Source organism: Marmota flaviventris, chromosome 10, assembly GCF_047511675.1.
Source record: "Marmota flaviventris isolate mMarFla1 chromosome 10, mMarFla1.hap1, whole genome shotgun sequence".
NCBI lineage: Eukaryota > Metazoa > Chordata > Mammalia > Rodentia > Sciuridae > Marmota > Marmota flaviventris.
Genome location: NC_092507.1, coordinates 99938052 through 99956745, shown reverse-complemented (window position 1 = coordinate 99956745; position 18694 = coordinate 99938052). Strand labels below are relative to the sequence as shown.

The 18694-nt window shown below is 37.7% G+C and overlaps 1 protein-coding gene across 8 annotated transcripts in view; it reads left to right on the top strand.

Moving 5' to 3' along the window:
- The window catches only part of LOC139707272 (uncharacterized), a 136828-nt gene that overhangs the window by 42565 nt on the left and 75569 nt on the right, over nucleotides 1–18694 (top strand). For 6 of the 8 annotated variants that reach the window (XM_071618128.1, XM_071618130.1, XM_071618123.1 and 3 more), the window contains exons 2-3: nucleotides 16739–16815; nucleotides 18179–18274. The exons of 1 other annotated variant lie outside the window; for it this stretch is intronic. The gene's annotated coding sequence lies outside the window, so the exon portion shown is untranslated. The remainder of the gene's footprint in view (nucleotides 1–16738; nucleotides 16816–18178; nucleotides 18275–18694) is intronic. One more of the 8 variants, XM_071618124.1, reaches the window with a different exon arrangement.

Sequence of the window (18694 nt, the reverse complement as noted above, 5' to 3'; positions counted from 1 at the left end):
AAAAAAATTAAAAAGAAAGAAACTATTAATAGCAGAGACTTTCCCAGATAGTAAGTGCAACTCTAGGTGTTGAGGGACAAACAGATGTGCAGAATAGTCATTGAATTGACCAACAGTTACCTTTACCTTATTTGCTTAGTAAAATGTATACACCCCAGAAGAAAAACTAAGGTGGAGACATAAACTGGAAATGAGATATGAGATATAACACACATGGCATGATGAAGGAGACAAAGGCCCAACTGAAGTTCCACCTCTATAGATGATGACATTAAGAGACACACATATATCGATACACATACAGAAGCATTTTGAAAATGATATGAATTAATACTTACATGAAAGTTATAAAAAAAGGTGGTTTTATTTAGTGTTCACAACAGTGTTATAGGATAGCTTCCATTGTCCTCACTGTGAATTACTATGCATTATGGGCCTTTCAGATGCACTCAGATTGTTTAAGCCTTCTGATGTTGAGGATTATTTTACATGCCTTGTTTTTTTTTTTTTTTTTTTTTTTTTTGGTGCTGGGGATAGAACCTAGGGCCTTGTGTGTCCAAGGAAATCATTCTACCGAACTGAGCTATATTCCCAGCCCCTTACGTGCCATTTTTGAGCATTTTGGGGTATCAAAATGGGGAACTTCCTTGGCCTAATGTTACACCTGTACCTCAGAAATACAAATATATATGTTCAACAGATATGTTCATTTTTCAAATGTAAGACCCAGGCTTTGTGAAGTTAGGGTATAAGATAAGCTTTGGGTTCTTTCCAACTAGAGGAAGAGGAAGGTCACAGAGAGTTCTTAGGAATTCAGTGTGGACTGAATCATGGGGAACATTTTGGCTTCATATAATTTTATTATTGATAACTTGCTCCTTATGTAAAAATTTGTCAGAAAAGTTAAATTCCAGCACTAGTAAACTCAAAAGTTAAAGGGACTATCTAGGTGGATTGCATAAAAGTTTTCCTGCTGGACAGAGAAGAAAATGAGTGAAATTGCTTGTGACTACTTTAAAAAGTATTCAATTATAAAGGAAAAATAAAAGCTGGGCATGATGGCACTTGCTTGTTATCATAGCTACTCAGGAGGCTAATGCAGGAGGATCACAAGTTCGAGGCCAGCCTTGCCAATTTAGCTGGACTACCCACCCACTCACCCAAATAAAATAAAATAAAAAGGGATGGAGGTGTAGCTCAGTAGGAAAGTGCTTATGTAACATGACCAAGACCTTGAATTCAGTCCCAGTACTGCAAACAAACAAAAAAGAAAAACAGAAACTGCTCTTTCAAACAAAAGACACACAGGCAAATTTCAGTGCAGAGCTGTCTACCATCTCTGACATGCGTCCTCAAAAATTTACTTGATAATATCTTAGTGTGTTCCCTTACCTTTGGTATTGAAAGGGAGTAAAAATTCTCAGAGGTGACTGAACAAGAGTTCTGTAAAGCACTTCTTGCTATAGTTAAATGTACATTCTCTTTGGTATATCTTCTCAGGCTCTTAGGCTCTCTGGGTTTTATAATTATTATAAATTTAATGCCTAAGGTATATAATTACATCAAAGTCAAATGTTGTCTTTCCTTTATTTTTTTTACTATTGATTTTATTTTTTTAACTACATGACAGCCATTACAAATCTTATTACACAAATAGAGCATAATTTTTCATATCTTTGTATATAAAGTATGTTCACGTAAATTTATGCCTTTATACATGTACTTTGTTTTTTTTGCATTACAACTCTTATTACACATATATACCACAATTTTTCATATCTCTGTTTGTATATAAAGTATGTTGACACACGATTAGTCTTCATACATGTACTTTGGATAATGATGTCTATCATATTCCACCATCCTTGCTAATCCCCTGCCCCTTCCCTTTCCCTCCCACCCCTCTGCCCTATCTAGAATTCATCTAATCCTCCCATACTCCCCCTCCCTACCCCACTATGAGTCAGCCTCCTTATATCAGAGAAAACATTCAGCATTTGTTTTTGGGGGAATTAGCTAACTTCACGTAGCATTATCTTCTCTAATGCCATCCATGTACCTAAAAATGCCATTATTTTATTTTCTTTTATTGCCGAGTAATATTCCATTGTATATATATGCCACATTTTTTTTTATCCATTCATCCACTGAAGGGCATCTAGGTTGGCTCCACAGTTTAGCTATTGTGAATTGTGCTGCTGTAAACATTGATGTGGCTGTATGCCTGTAGAATGCTGTTTTTAAGTCCTTTGGGTATAGTCTGAGGAGAGGGATAGCTGGGTCAAATGGTGGTTCCATTCCCAGAATTCCAAGGCATTGCCATATGGCTTTCCATATTTGCTGCACCAATTTGCAGTCCCTCCAGCAATGTATGAGTGTACCTTTTTCCCCACATCCTTGTCAACACTTGTTGTTGTTTGTCTTCATAATAGCTGCCATTCTGACTGGAGTGAGATGATATCTTAGAATAGTTTTGATTTGCATTTCTCTGATTGCTAGAGATGATGAGCATTTTTTCATCTATTTGTTGATTGATTGTATATCCTCTTCTGAGAAATGTCTGTTCAAGTCCTTGGCCCATTTGTTGATTGGGTTATTTGTTTTTTTGATGCTTAGCTTTTTGAGTTCTTTATACACCCTAGAGATTAGTGCTCTATCTGATGTGTGAGGGGTAAAAATTTGCTCCCAGGATGTAGGATCTCTGTTTAACTCACAGATTGTTTCTGTTGCTAAAAAGAAACTTTTTAGTTTGATTCCATCCCATTTATTAAATCTTGGTTTTAATTCTTGTGCTATAGGAGTCTTATCAAGGAAGTTGGGGCCTAATCCCACATGATGAAGATTAGGGCCTACTTTTTCTTCTATTAGACGCAGAGTCTCTGGTTTAATTCCTAGGTTCTTGATCCATTTAGAGTTGAGTTTTGTATGTGGTGAGAGACAGGGGTTTAATTTCATTTTGTTGCATATGGATTTCCAGTTTTCCCATTTGTTGAAGATGCTATCTTTTCTCCAATGCATGTTTTTGGCACCTTTGTCAAATATAAGATAATTATAATTTTGTGGGTTAGTCTCTGTGTCCTCTATTCTGTACCATTGGTCTACCAGTCTGTTTTGGTGCCAATACTATGAGAAAGGAAAGACACATTACTTGCAACTCAGTATAGGGCACTGACCTAATCCTAACCTTAGCTCAAAGGTCCAAGTTCATGTATGCAAGAAGAGGTGTGTACACATTTCCCCTATGGTCACATCTTTTTTTCAAGCTCCTTATCTGACTCACTAGATGCTGCCAGCTAGTATCCTGTTGTAACTCAGTAAACCAAGGACATATTGGACAGCAAACATAACCTGTTCAGTAACCTGTGCTACAATCATGCTTATTTTGGTTGGGTTTGAAGATGCTAAGATCTATCAAAGGCATGATTTGGTTACTGCTAATGTTATTGGGTTGCTGTTTTCAGAGGACATACCCTTTATATGGAGAAATAAACATTATGATTGTATAACCTGAGCAATGAATGAAAAAGGAGTTGAGATAGATTTCATTCTGACAGTTAATAATGACTTGCTTGAAAATATTTAACAAGTTTCCTAAACTTTCTGTACCTTAGTTTGTCCACTTGTTAAATGTCCTCTCTTTACCTCAGGTTATATCAATAATAGGTCCTAGATTTTTTAATTGCTCCACAGACCCCTCACTCGAACATTTAACAATACTTTGTGAATGCTTTCTAGAGTCCAGACACTGTTCTAGGAACAAATCCAGTATATTCTAAGGATGAATTTATTATCTTCCCTCCCTTAAACCAGTTTTATCTCTTGTAATTACTCAATGGTGGCGTAAATATTCATATCCCAGGGCAGAAACCTGTGGGAGTACACAACTTTTCTCTCTCCTTCAGTGCTGTGTTTATTAATAACAAAATCCCTTCAAGTGCATCTTCACTAATTTTTTTTTCCTTTCAGCACTAGAGATAAAACCCAGGGCCCCACACATGCTAGGTAATTGTTTTACCTTTAAGCTACATACCTTTTTATTTTACATACTTTTATTTTATAGTCTTTTTTTTATTTTGAGAGGTCTCACTAAATTGCCCAGGCTTACCTTGAACTTGCTATCCTCCTATCTCAGCTTCTTTAGTAGCTGGGATTACAGAAGTGCTCCATTGCACCCAGCCCTGTCACCAATTTTTAAAATATATTTATTATCTCTTACAAATCTTGTCTCAATGTCTTTCCATTTGTCATCTGTCTACCTTAAAATTCTTCCTCTGGTTTTACAAAGCTGGCTTCTCATCATTCAGATCTTGATTTGAATGTCATCTTTTCAGCAATACCCTCTTCAACCCATTCTATCCAGAGCTGCTCCCTAGCCCCATTCTGACTATCATTACCCTGTTTTACAGTTTTCTTAGCAAAATACTACCTGATACCTTATTTGTACCCCCCCCCCTTTTATTTGTCCATCACTAGAATCTAAGCTCCATAAGTGCAGACATCTTATCTAACATGTTCCCCTCTCTTCTAGACATTGGGGACATGACCAATATAATCACTCTCTATTGTACTCATCTGGCAAATATCCATTTTGGTAAAACTGAATTCTCGAACTCTTCCCCACCTGCAGCCAACACACTCCATGCTGCTTGGTCTCATGTCTGTCAACTTCAAGTGGCCCTCACTGCTGCTTGGCAACGGTACCATATTCCTCTAGTCCATTCACTCTCTACTTCCTTAGACAACTATTTCACATCTTTCTGTCTTCAAACCTCCAACACTGTTCCCACACAAGCGCACCTGATAATATTGTTTCTTATTTCATTTAGACAATAGAGTCAAGAGACATCAGGTACTATCATGACCAAATCTGTTTTCATACTGTATCTTCTATTGTCTCTGCCAACCCTTCTACTTGTGCATTAGATCCCACCTCCTCTCATTAAAGAACATCACCCTGGTATGTATCATTAGATTTTATCTCCATTGAATCATTCCCATCAGCATTCAATATATTATAACATCACCTATCTTAAAAACTAAATAAATTGCCCTTGACCTGGTAGTTACTGCTGCCAATTTTCTGCTTCTTTTTACATCAAAACTCTTCAAAAGGAGTGAGGTGGTCTGTCTCCACCTTTATTCCTCTCATTCTCTTTTTTTATCACTCAAGTCAGGCCCTGGATTCTTTGCCAAGGCCACTGACAACCATAATGTTGCCCAATTTAGTGCTTATTTTCTATCCTGTGTTTTCTTCACTCTTAACTGCATTTGATGAAGACCATCGCCGTGAATCTTCTAGGCATTACCTGTTCAATATATCCACTCACCACTCTACTGCTACCATGCTGGCCCCCAGATTATCATCTTTTGCCCAGACTATTGCAATAGCTTCCTAACTGAACTCTCTGATTCTCCCCTGCCTCTCTCTACAGGCTTATTTCCTACAGTATTCAGAGTAAAACTTTTTAATGTATTACCAACTTGAAGACCTGGAGTCTCTCAGCTACCTTTCTCAGTTATATTTTAGATGCGAAACTCAATATATCAAAAGTCTACTTAGCTTTTAACTAGGACCCTATCTCTGAAATGTACTTTAAGTTAAAAAACAATAAGAATCTTGTTTAAGTGGAAGGTGTTTGATATCATTGCTTTAGTAGATAAATTTAGTGCATTGGAATATCTAGGGGAGGAAACAAGTCAAAGAGAGAACAGGATGAAAAACTGAGAAGTAGTTTTGTAGGACAGAGGGTCTTCCAGAGAAGCAACCAAAGGATACAAATCTATGATAATGTTTTCAGTAAACACCCAAATAGGAAAGTAAAACAGGGACTTAGGCTGCCTTTGTTAAAAAGTTCTGTCTCTTCAGTTGGGTTTGCTGATGCCCAATGGGTAACTAAAAGCAGGATAAAGTTTGACATCTCTGCCTTCATTTTGTATTCACCTGTTTTATTACCTTATTAAACTTTGGGTCAGATTTCTGCACAACTCTGGATCATATGATAGTTCTATTTCTAGTTGTTGTTGTTTTTTTCTTTGAGGGGCCCCACAACATTTCCATAATTGCTGTACTAATTTATATGAGCATAAGCATATTAATCGTTTGAAGAGTATTCATCTAAAGCTGATAATATGCTTCCTTCAAGACTGAAGACATCAAGGTCAGAAAAACTAAGATATTTTCCAGACTTCTTGCTTTTACTATGTCCTGTTCCAGGGCCTTGGAGTGGTGCCTAGAAATCTTCAGTCTTTACTCTTCTTTTCCACAAACAGCGAGTCTTATAGACAGATCAATGATGAAGAGGCTTCTTTCCCTCAGCAGGAGCAATATAGTCCCATGGGAACTGAATTTGCCCCCGTTCCAGGATCATAGATCTATTAGATGAATATTCTGTGAAGCAAGTGGAAATTGCCCCTTGAACAGCTGGCAATTTCCTCAACACCAATAAGACTTGGTGTGATCAGAACTCAAAGAGAATGATAAACCACATCACAGTTTGACCAAGACTGCTTAAGTCACATACCTCTTGTCTCCTGCCCAGTTCTTCCTCTATTTAACTAAAGCTCACATTAATATCCTGAAAGATAGGACTGAGACACTTGACACAACTTGTCTTTCCAGTATAGGCACAGTGATTAAAGTTATTTTTCCCTATTATTTTTTCCATTTGGTTTTTGGGGTAATGGTCAGTTTTGATTTGTTGGGACACCCAGAATTAGTCCTCTGGCCTCAAACTTGGATAACAGGAAAGGTGCGTGACAAAATCAATATAGCCCTATGATGAGACGCTGTTTTATTGTCTTAACATTGATATTAACATTTATCACTCTCTTAGCATTGATCACTATCTGATTTTAATTTATTGCCTGTATTTTCTTTTTAAAATATAAGTTCCATGAAATTAGTAGACTCTCTCTAGTGTCATAGAGTGCTTGGCACATAAAGTAAATGGCTCCAGCAGTATTCATGAAGACTCATGACACAAAATTAGCTTCATAAACCATGCTTTGTTGGAGTTTCTATGAAAAAAACAACTAAATTAAACTCTTTTGTAGTTTACAATGAATTTATTGAAGGTGATTGCACTTCTAAAATTGAAGCACAGGCTATGGGGAAGATGGCAGCGGGAAGGGAGTGAGCACCCCAGTGACCTGCAGTGCTGCGCCAGTAGGGTGTGAGTTCAGAACGGCCAGATGCTGTCTTGTCAGGAATATTCAGTGAAGTTGGTCTACATGGAGCCTGAGGCAAGAGATTGAGCATCTGAGGGGCAGGGTCGTGGCTCAGTCTCCAGAGAACCCGAGCCGACTGGTGCCCGGAGGTACAGGAACAGCTGAACAGTAACCCGCGCAGCTGGAGGAAATTGAGCACTGCGGAGACCTGGCAAAGAAAAGGAGCTTCGGGTACTGTGAAGATCTGCTAACCGCGCCTCCACAGGGGACCGGACTGAAAACTGAAGTTGGGACTTAGTGGAGAAAAGGCCCAGGTCCACCCTCCTCACCAGACACCCGGGCACAGAAACGGGCGGCCACCATATTGGAGATCTGATGTCATCAGCGTTCAGCGGATCGGATGGCACGGCAGCCAGTTTGCCAACAGATCAGGTCTGTGACCCCCAGCCCCTACCTCCACACAGCTGAGATAACTCAAAGAATCTCTCCCCAGATCTCTGTGGGTGTGAATATCAGAGCCCAGGGAAACTGAAAAGGCACCTGACCTCCAACTCCCCCTCCCCCCAGCTGCGAAAACTGAAACCTTTCTCTCCAGCTGGCGGGGGCGTGGCTATCAGAGGGAATCAGACAGAACAGGTTGCGGGATTCCAACTCCCACTGTCCACAGCCATGATGACTGGGTGAATAACAAACAAAGAGAGCGCCCAGGCATTCAAGAGAGCAGGGCATCCAGGAAACTGCATGCCCAGAGTGAAGCTAGAACTGTGGAGAAGAGTCCCCAAGTGGGGCCTGGCGGGCAGGAGAAGCCTAAGCAATTGGATTAGAGAGACACCCAGCTGGGGAGGTAGAGCCGCCTCACACGGACTGCTTCCTACATCCTGAGGGCAGAGACTTAGCCTGGAAAGCACATCTCCACCTATTGGAAGAGAAGAAAATAGAACTCTAAGAATGCATTTTGTTGTTGTTGTTGTTTCTTTCTTTTATTTATATATATATTCTTTCTTTCTTTCCCTTTCCTTTCCTCCCAAGCATTACTACTTCTGCTATGTGTAATTTACTAAATGCAATAGGGGGATGTTTCAAGGCTTCCTATAGTGCTCCTAAGTACTTAGCTACCCCCAAATACTCCTGTCTATTCTCCTGTTAATATCTCCCTTCATTAGAGCTATCCTCCAAAGTAGCTAACCCATATCATCACATCTTTCTACCTAAACATAAAGTCCTAAGACCAAACCTCAGTTCTCTATATGCCATCAGAACCTGTATGCCTTTTATGAAACTAATGAATGTACTTTAAATTACAATTAAACCCAACATCTCTAGACATTGTCTCCCATCACAAAGGAGAGATCTCGGAGCTATACAAAACCAAAACAAATTTATAGGAGAAAATAATAACACAACAGTACACAGAGCTGGAAAGAAACATGAGCATCATGAAAAAACAAGGAAGAAAAGGAACACAAACAATGCAGGACAGCTCAACATTACAGGAGATGCTAGACACAGCAGAGAGATGGTCAGATAAAGATTTCAAGATATACTTGCTTCAGTTAGTATGGAGTCTTAAAGAAGACCTCAGACAGCAAATGCAAACAATGAAAGATCACTTTGACAATGAATTACATAAACAAATCCAAGAAGCGAAAGAACAACTATACAGGGAGATAGAGGTTATACAAAAAAAATCAAACAGAAATCCTGGAACTGAAGGAAATTATAAACCAAGTTAAAAACTCAAATGAGAGTATCACCATTAGAGTAGACCAAGTAGAAGTCAGAACATCAGACAATGAGGACAAAATATATCATCTCAAAAAGAGTCTAGTCAACTCAGAAAGGCTGGTAAGAAACCACGAGCAAAACATCCAAGAGATATGGGATATCATAAAAAAACCAAACTTAAGAGTTATTGGGATAGAGGAAGTTATAGAGGTCCAAACCAAAGGAATGAGCAATCTGTTAAATGAAATAATTTTAGAGAACTTTCCAGACATGAAGAATGAAACAGAAATCCAAATCTTAGACGCCTACAGGACGCTGAATGTACAAAACCACAAGAGACCCACACCAAGACACATTATAATGAAGATATCCAACATACAGAACAAGGAGAGAATATTAAAAGCTACAAGAGAAAGGAGACAGATTACATTTAGGGGTAAACCAATTAGGTTAACGGCTGATTTTTCATCACAGATGCTGAAAGCTAGAAGATCCTGGAACAATGTATTTCAAGCATTGAAAGATAATGGGTACCAACCAAGAATATTGTATCCAGCAAAATTAAGCTTCAGGTTTGACAACGAAATAAAAACCTTCCATGATAAACAAAAGTTAAAAGAATTCGCAGCCAGAAAACCAGCACTGCAAAGCATTGTGGGCAAAACACTACACGAAGAGGAAATGAAAAACAACAACGAAAATCAACAGTGGGAAGTAGCTCAGTAAAGGAAAAAACTAATCAAAGAAGAAAAACAAATCAAGTTAAATAACAAAAATAAACAAACATGACTGGAAGTATAAACCATATATCAATAGTAACCCTAAATGTTAATGGCTTAAACTCACCAATTAAGCGACATAGGCTAGTAACCTGGATTTAAAAAATAGATCCAACAATATGTTGCCTACAGGAGACTCATCTGATAGAAAAAGACATACACAGGCTGAAGGTGAAATGTTGGGAAAAATCATACCACTCACATGGACCTCGGAAGCAAGCAGGGGTGGCCATACTCATATCAAATAAAATTGACTTCAAGCCAAAGTTAATCAAAAGGGATAAAGAAGGACACTATATACTGTTAAAGGGAACCATTCACCAACAAGACATAACAATCATCAATAGATATGCCCCAAATAATGGTGCTGCAACGTTCATAAAACAAACTCTCCTCAAGTTCAAGAGACAAATAGACCACAACACAATAATTATGGTTGACTTCAATACACCTCTCTCACCACTGGACAGATCTTCCAAGCAAAAGTTGAATAAAGAAACTATAGAACTCAATAACACAATTAATAACCTAGACTTAACTGACATATGTAGAATATATCAACCATCATCAAGTGGATATACTTTTTTCTCAGCAGCACCTGGATCCTTCTCAAAAATCAACCATATATTATGCCATAGGGCAACTCTTAGAAAATATAAAGGAGTAGAGATAATACCATGCATTTTATCCGAACATAATGGAATGAAACTGGAAATCAACAATAAAAGAAGGAAGAAAAACTCCTACATCACTTGGAGAATGAACAGTATGCTACTGAATGAACAATGAGTTACAGAAGACATCAAGGAGGAAATTTAAAAATTCTTAGAGATAAATGAAAACACAGAACATATCGGAATCTATGGGACAATATGAAAGCAGTACTAAGAGGAAAATTCATTGCTTGGAGTTCATTCCTCAAAAAAAGAAAAAAACAAACAAATAAATAATCTCACACTTCATCTCAAAGCCCTAGAAAAACAAGAGCAAAACAACAGCAAATGCAGTAGAAGGCAAGAAATAATTAAAATCAGAGCTGAAATCAATAAAATCAAAGAAACAATTGAAAAAATTGACAACACTAAAAGTTGATTCTTTGAAAAAATAAATAAGATTGACAGACCCTTAGCCATTGCTAACGAAGAGAAAAAGGCAATATCACAATAGACACTACAGAAATACAGAAGATAATTAGAAATTATTTTGAAACCTTATACTCCAATAAAATAGAAGATAGTGAAGGCATCAATAAATTTCTTAAGTCATATGATCTGCCCAGATTGAGTCAGGAGGATATACACAACTTAAACAGACCAATATCAAGTGAGGAAATAGAAAAAGCCATCAAAAGACTACCAACCAAGAAAAACCCAGGACTGGATGGATACACAGCAGAGTTTTACAAAACCTTTAAAAAGAATTAATACCAATACTCTTCAAGCTATTTCAAGAAATAGAAAAAGAGGGAGTACTTCCAAATTCATTCTATGAGGCCAACATTACCCTGATTCCAAAACCAGACAAAGACATTTCAAAGAAAGAAAACTACAGACCAATATCTCTAATGAACATAGATACAAAAATCCTCAATAAAATTCTGGCAAATCAGATAAAAAATAAATCAAAAAGATTGTGCACCATGATCAAGTAGGATTCACCCCTGGGATGCAAGGCTGGTTCAATATATGGAAATCAATGAATATAATTCACCACATCAAAAGACTTAAAGATAAGAACCATATGATCATCTTGATAGATGCAGAAAAAGCATTCGACAAAATACAGAATCCCTTTATGTTCAAAACACTAGAAAAACTAGGGATAACAGGAACATGCCTCAATATTGTAAAAGTGATTTATGCTAAGCCTCAGGCCAGCTTTATTCTAAACGGAGAAAAATTGAAGGCATTCCCTCTAAAATCTGGAACAAGACAGGGATGCCCTCTCTCACCACTTCTATTCAACATAGTTCTCGAAACACTGGCCAGAGCAATTAGACAGATGAAAGAAATTAAAGGCATAAATATAGAAAAAGAAAAACTTAAATTAGCACTATTTGCTGATGACATGATCCTATACCTAGTAGACCCAAAGGGTTCTACCAAGAAACTTCTAGAACTAGTAAATGAATTCAGCAAAGTGGCAGGATATAAAATTAACATGCATAAATCAAAGGCATTCCTGTGTATCAGTGTCAAATCCTCTGAAATGGAAATGAGGACAACTACCCGATTTACAATATCCTCAAAAAATAGAATAAAATACTTGGGAATCAACCTAACAAAAGAGGTGAAAGATGTATACAACGAAACCTACAGAACCCTAAAGGGAGAAATAGAAGAAGAACTTAGAAGATGGAAAGATATACCTTGCTCATGGATAGGCAGAATTAATATCATTAAAATGGCCATATTACCAAAAGCACTTTACAGGTTCAATGCAATTCTGATCAAACTCTCAAGGGCATTCCTTGCAGAAATAGAAAAAGCAATCATTAAATTCATCTGGAAAAATAAGAGACCCAGCATAGCTAAAGCAGTTCTAAGCAGGAAGAGTGAAACAGACGGTATAGCGATACCAGATTTTAAACTATATTACAGAGTAAGAGTAACAAAAACAGCATAGTGCTGGCACCAAAACAGGCGGGTAGACCAATGGTACAGAATAGAGGTCACAGAGACCAATCCACAAAATTACAACTACCTTATATTAGACAAAGGTGCTAAAAACATGCATTTGAGAAAGGAGAGCATCTTCAACAAATGGTGCTGGGAGAACTGGAAATCCATATGCAACAAAATGAAATTGAATCCCTTTCTCTCACCATGTACAAAAGTTAACTCAAGATAGATCAAGGAGCTAGGAATCAAACCAGAGACTCTGCATCTAATGGAAAAAAATGTTGGTCCTAATCTTCATCACATGGGGTTGGGCCCCATATTCCTTAATAGTACACCTATAGCACAAGAGTTAAAACCAAGAATCAACAAATGGGACAAATTCAAACTAAAAAGTTTTTTTTTTTTTTTTCTCAGCAAGAGAAATAATATGTGAGGTAAATAGGGAGCCTACATCCTGGGAACAAATTTTTACCCCTCACACTTCAGATAGAGCTCTAATCTCTACAGTATACAAAGAACTCAAAAAGTTAAACAATAAAAAATAAATAACCCAATCAACAAATAGGCCAAGGACCTGAACAGACACTTCTCAGAGGAGGACATACAATCAATCAACAAATACACGAAAAAATGCTCACCATCTCTAGCAATCAGAGAAATGCAAATTAAAACTACTCTAAAATACCATCTCATTCCAGTAAGAATGGCAGCCATTATGAAGTCAAATAACAACAAGTGCTGGTGAGGATGCGGGGAGAAAGGTACACTCGTACATTGCTGGTGGGACTTCAAATTGGTGCAGCCAATTTGGAAAGCAGTGTGGAGATTCCTTTGAAAGCTGGGAATGGAACCACCATTTGACCCAGTTACTCCCCTTCTCAAACTATACCCAAAAGACCTAAAAAGAGCATACTACAGGGACACAGCCACACCAATGTTTATAGCAACACAATTCACAATAGCTAAACTGTGAAGCCAACCTAGATGCCCTTCAATAAATGAATGGACAAAAATATATGGCATTTATACACAATGGAATATTAAGCAGCACTAAAAATAACAAGATCATGGCATTTGCAGGGAAATGGATGGCATTAGAGCAGATTATGCTAAATGAAGTTAGCCAATCCCTAAAAAACAAATGCCGAATGTCTTCTCTGATATAAGAGGTGACTCAAAATGGGGTAGGGAGGAAGAGCATTAGAAGATTACTACTAAATAGGGAAGAGAGATGGGAGGGAGAAGGGGAATTGCACGGAAGATGGAAGGAGACCCTCATGGTTATACAAAATACATGTATGATGATGTGAGGGGGGAAAAAGAGAGAAATGTGTCACATTAGATTGGGTAGAGAGAGGTGATGAGAGGGGTGGGGAGGGGAGGGGGATAGGAAGGGCAACAGAATAAAATAGACAGTAGTATTTCTGTATGTATATACATGGCCGTATAACCAATGTGATTCTGCAACCTGTACACTTGGAAATATGAGAAATTATACCCCATTTGATTGAAATGTATGATATGTCAAGATCATTGTATTGTCATGCACAACTAATAAAAAATAAAATTAAAGCACCGGGACTAACTTATGTGGAAATAATATTCTGATAACATTACTTAGGAAAATAATAGTTTCTGTTCCCTGTTTTGGTGATTCAAATTCCAAGTTACAATAAATAAGACCTATTAATAAAATTGTTGTGTTTAATAAGAAAATATGTGTAAACTCCTTAAGGTAGCAACTAGAACTACATAAATAAATGCAGTAATTTTGTTATTATTATAATTTTAGTATTAGTGATATACTACATCTTAAATCACTCAAAACTGATGTTGAGTCACCCTTAAGTTAACACATTGGTTCAATTTACTCCCCATAGTTTTCTTGAAATATCCTTGGCAGCATAAGGTCTTTGGTGATTTCACTTCACTAATGTTCATATGCTTTCACTTGGCCTAAAACTAACAGGGAACAGGTCAGGGGATTCCAAGATCAAACCCAATTTATCACTAGAGTCAACAGAATTGAGCTCTATTCCTGAGAACAGAGTAGCCATTCTAGGACTCTACCCACGAATTCCCAGACTAACCTTGAGGCTGACCCATAACAGCAGCTCCCAGCAGATGTCCTCTCAGCATGCACCTCCTGGTGCTTGTGTGGCACCTGCTGTGTCCTTCTTGGTGTACAGGAAAGTCTATCCACTCTTTGACTTTTGACCTATTGTGTGTGTGTGTGTAAATATATACATGAATATATATGCATATGTATGTATATATATATATATATATATATATATATATATACATATATATGGAGAGATATCTACTCATAAATATTTTATACCTAAAATATTTATCAAGTATCTTGCCATCCTTGTACAGTGTTAAACACCCTTTATGGGGGCTGGGATTGTGCCTCAGCGGTAGAGTGCTCCTCTAGCACGGACGGGACCCAGGTTCGATCCTCAGCACCACATAAAAATAAAGGCATTGTGTTGTGTCCATCTACACCTAAAAAATAAATAATTTTTTTTAAAAACCACCCTTTATGTAGCATCATTTTCATTCTTACCTCTGCATCTCTGTTGAAGCACAGTTTAGTCCTGTATTCATTTTGTCCTTTAGCGTATGTCACTCCATAGCCCAGTTGTGCTAGGTTGTGGAAAGGCCAAAGAAGGTGCTGGAGACAGCATGAGAGACATGATTTATTGGGGAAAGCTTCTAACAGGTCAGTGACAGCTCCAGGAAGAGTTCTGTGGCAACAGATTGAACAGATAGCATCTGTGTCCCTTAAGGTGCTTCTCCAAGTAGTTCCTCTGTTCCTTGTAGTGTTTTCCCTACTGGCACTGGCCAAACAAGTGACATATATCCTTTGCATAATGCCCTCAGTTCTCTGCTCATCTCCATTCAGGGAGGGGTCTTATGTTAGATGAAGAAGCAGTGACATCAGCATTAATTTGCTTGTATGAACAGCATCCCAAGGAACAACTGTCATAGCATACTTGAAAGCAAGTATCTTTTTACAGCTAACACTAACTTGCCCTGGTTCCCAGTGTGCATAGAGAAAGCCAGTGTCCTTCAAGATAATATGTATCTGGACTTTCCAGCCTAGGCTTGCTCTCATTGTTTCCTTATTTTTGATAGATTTGGGGAATAAAAAGGCAGCATTCAGGGTCATGGTGTTTGTTCACTTTTTCTTTAGGAACAATACAGCATGAATGGCAAATTCAGATGGGTTCCATTAAGCAAGCACGTGAACAATCCATGTGTTGTTTGTTAAGTTGCATCACTTACAGGAATGCTTATTTCCAGGAAAGGACAATGGCCTGAGACTAGGTATTTGATGAAAGACCTAGGTAATCAGAGGGCACTTGGTCCAAAGAGAAACTAGATGACGATATGATTTTTGTGCAGGGAAATATAATTACACTTACTTTGTATAGCAAAAAAAAAAAAAAAAGATAGAATTTTGTATTCTGAATGATACTCAGGTCAGCTACAGTGAGACAGTGGCAGTGTTAAGTGCAGTTCAGACTTGGCTGTTGCACGATAAAATCTCCCTTTTTCCTCTTGCCTAGTTTTTCTTATTGCCTGCAATGGAATAAATACTTTATGTTCCCACTCATGCCTTTTGTCCTCTATTTGCTTTGTGTCCCTTCTTAAATCCACAATAGCAGTTAAACAAGGAAATTTTAGAAATTTTCAATCATTATAACAAAGCACTCCTAAGTTCAATTTATAGACTTCCTTCTCAAAACAAAGTGATGGGTAAGAAAATTCCATATGAATATGTTTTTAATTCTCAGTGCAGCTGATTGCCATTTGGGAGGTTAGTATAAATTTGAGAAATATACTCTGAAATGGGTAAAGTTATTGATGAAGAGTTGGGTTTATTTTTTGTTTTAGTTTTCTATTTGTTAGTCCATTTTTCTCTCTTCAATATTTCAGATGCATTTGAAAATGAAATGGCAAAAAAAGTTAAACTTCAAAATATCTTATTCCAGCTTTGAAAGTGTGTTATAGTTAAAGCAACGTCCCTGGGTTTCATAAACTGACTTCCAGATCACTCACATATAATCGAATCAAGCCTTTATTGAAGCACACCAGTGGCGGCTGACCAGAACATAAAGCTGTTCTCCTGATCAGCCCCGAACAATTGCAAGGGCACTCCTTATAAGCCTGAAAACCGCAAAAGGGATGTTCAGGGGGTCTAGCCAATGCAAGCAAGCCAGGTTACAGAAGCCAAAGAGTGCAGTCAAGCGGCAGGAACCCTAACCAATCATAATTAGCCCAGTCACCCCAGTTACAGAAACAGAGCCTCATTACCCTAGTTACAGAAACAATACCCCATTAGGTAGTTTTGTGTTCTTAAAGATTTCTATAGCAAAAGGAAAAGAACATCTTGCCCCAGTCATGACTCTTCTACTTGGCATGGTTGTTTTACAGGATGAAGTCATAAAACAAAATGGAGTCACATTTGATTCTACTATCACAGTGCATGGATCACCCATGATTGTTTGATGGTGAGGCAATTTTCTTTTTCTCCACTTTATTTTTTATTAGTAGTTCTGTAACCAAAATCATAGCAGAATTCTTCAAAAGAACTACCTGTATTTACTGTTGTCTATCTTGCTTATTCTCATTTTCTCTATATTAATGGTATCTAATGTTATTCATACTCAAATTTCTTCAGATTTCCCTGTAATTTCCCTTATGGCTATGCTTTTCTTTTTCTCTTAATCAAGATCCAGTCATAGATTCTGCATTGCATTTGCCATGACTCTATTTTTCTACAATCTAGAAATGTTTTTAAGCTTTCTTGGAGAGTAGGGAGCTTTTCTGTCTTTCATGATATTGATAGTTGTGGAGAATAAAACTGGTAGTTTTACAGAATGTGTCATAATTTGGATTCATCTGACCCTTTCTTCATGATTAGATTTCCTTTTGTCTTGAACCTACTCAGCTACTATGCCAAGTTCACCATAGATCTCTGTGATGCCCAGTGATTGTGAATTCACAATTCAGTTAACCTCTCAGAAACGCTTGACACAGTAGATCACTTCTTCCTTGACCTACTCTTCACTCAGCTTCTGGGGTAGCATTTTTTCCTGCTTTTCCTCCTGCCTGCATGCTCCTTCTCAGTGAACTTGGTATAGTAGCTGCTTCCCCTTCATCTCACTGACTTCTGTACATGTCCTTCTAAGCACTGCTTTCATTCCCGCCTATAAATTTGATGTATTTTCATTTTCATTCAAATTGGTTTTTTTTATACACTCTGATGGGCAATTCTCTGGCAATAGAGGCTCTGATATAGAAAGAATGCAAAAGGTTTGCTAAACTTGTTTTAAGGAGTCTTTGCCAAGTAGCACTACAAATTAAAAGTTTAACAGAACTTTAATCAGATGCACATTAGAAATTTATTTTTCTTTTTAAGGGAGAAGGGGCATTAGGAATATATATTTTGAAGGAAATCTTCTAGAATATTCTGACTGCAACCTTATACCTTGAGAATCACTTTTATACACACCTAAGCCTACTTCTTGTTTTCTTATCTAGAGGGGAGAGTCTTAGGATTTCATTTTTGAATTTTCTTAACCTTTGGAATCTCCCTTTGCCTCAGTTTCCTAAAGAGTGGTTTTGTTTCTCCGATAAGTATTTATTAGGCTTTTGGGATGTGCCAAACTCTGCAATTGGTGTTAAGCAGCACTGAGATAGTAATGCAAGCAGATAATTATAAAATGCCTCAAATAGATGAGACTGAGGGACATAATGCATTAGAAAGAGCTTGGGTCCTTTCGCTATTATTGCCTGGCTATTGGCTTTTCTACTCAAGAAGTTTGCCCTGGCTCAGGGAACATGATCAGGATTGGGCTCTTCCTTTTCCAGATGTTGAGCTAGGACCTTTGAAGTTGGAGACCACCTGATTGAGGCTAGTGGGAAACTTCACCTGCTATATAAGCTACTGGCATTCCTGCATACCAGGTAGGTAATAGGCTTACATTCACTGCTCTGAGGGAGTGACTGGTTCAAACCTGAATAATGAGGAACTTAGTGACTTCTTGAGGCTGATTCAAGTTTTCTTTTTTACAAGACTCTAATTCAGGGTCTACTTTCTCTGCAAGTATACACCACCCCATTCCATCTCATCAAATCTGACTCCTTCACCATTATCCTTTCTTTCCTGAATTCCTACAGCATTTAGGATCTTGCTTCAGGACTTGGCAAGCCCTACCTTAATCTACTATCTGGTTGATTAGTGTATGTTCACCTCATCAATCCAGCTATATTATTTACATCCACAAGGATGAGTCAACACTGAACATTTCTTTTACAATTGCCTTCTGGTACCTTGTGTTGAATTGACACATAATAAAGGTTGAATAAACACTGGTTCTTGTTAAC